Raw genomic sequence first — 293 nt, 5'->3', positions numbered from 1 at the left:
GGCAATGTAAGCTTAGGTGGTTAGGTGGTTTTGCTGTGTTTTCTATGCCCTTAAGGTATATTCTCTTCTCTGAAATCCCTCCCCCATTTAGGCAGGTAGGGTTCATTCTTACCATGATATGCACATGTCTTAGGGAGACTTGTTGTCCAGTGTGGGTTTTGCTGCCCATCTCACCCTAGGCCGTCCTCTCTTTTTTGCTGGCTCAGCTAACATCCTACTCTCCTTATACAAAGTAAAGAGATTTCTTCTCACACACACACACACACACATATATATATGCATCCCTGAAGGAC

This window comes from Penaeus japonicus, unplaced genomic scaffold (genome assembly GCF_977035675.1).
Source record: "Penaeus japonicus unplaced genomic scaffold, GWHDUDI00000001_assembly GWHDUDI00000025, whole genome shotgun sequence".
Taxonomy (NCBI): Eukaryota; Metazoa; Arthropoda; class Malacostraca; order Decapoda; family Penaeidae; genus Penaeus; species Penaeus japonicus.
This window is presented reverse-complemented; position numbering follows the sequence as displayed.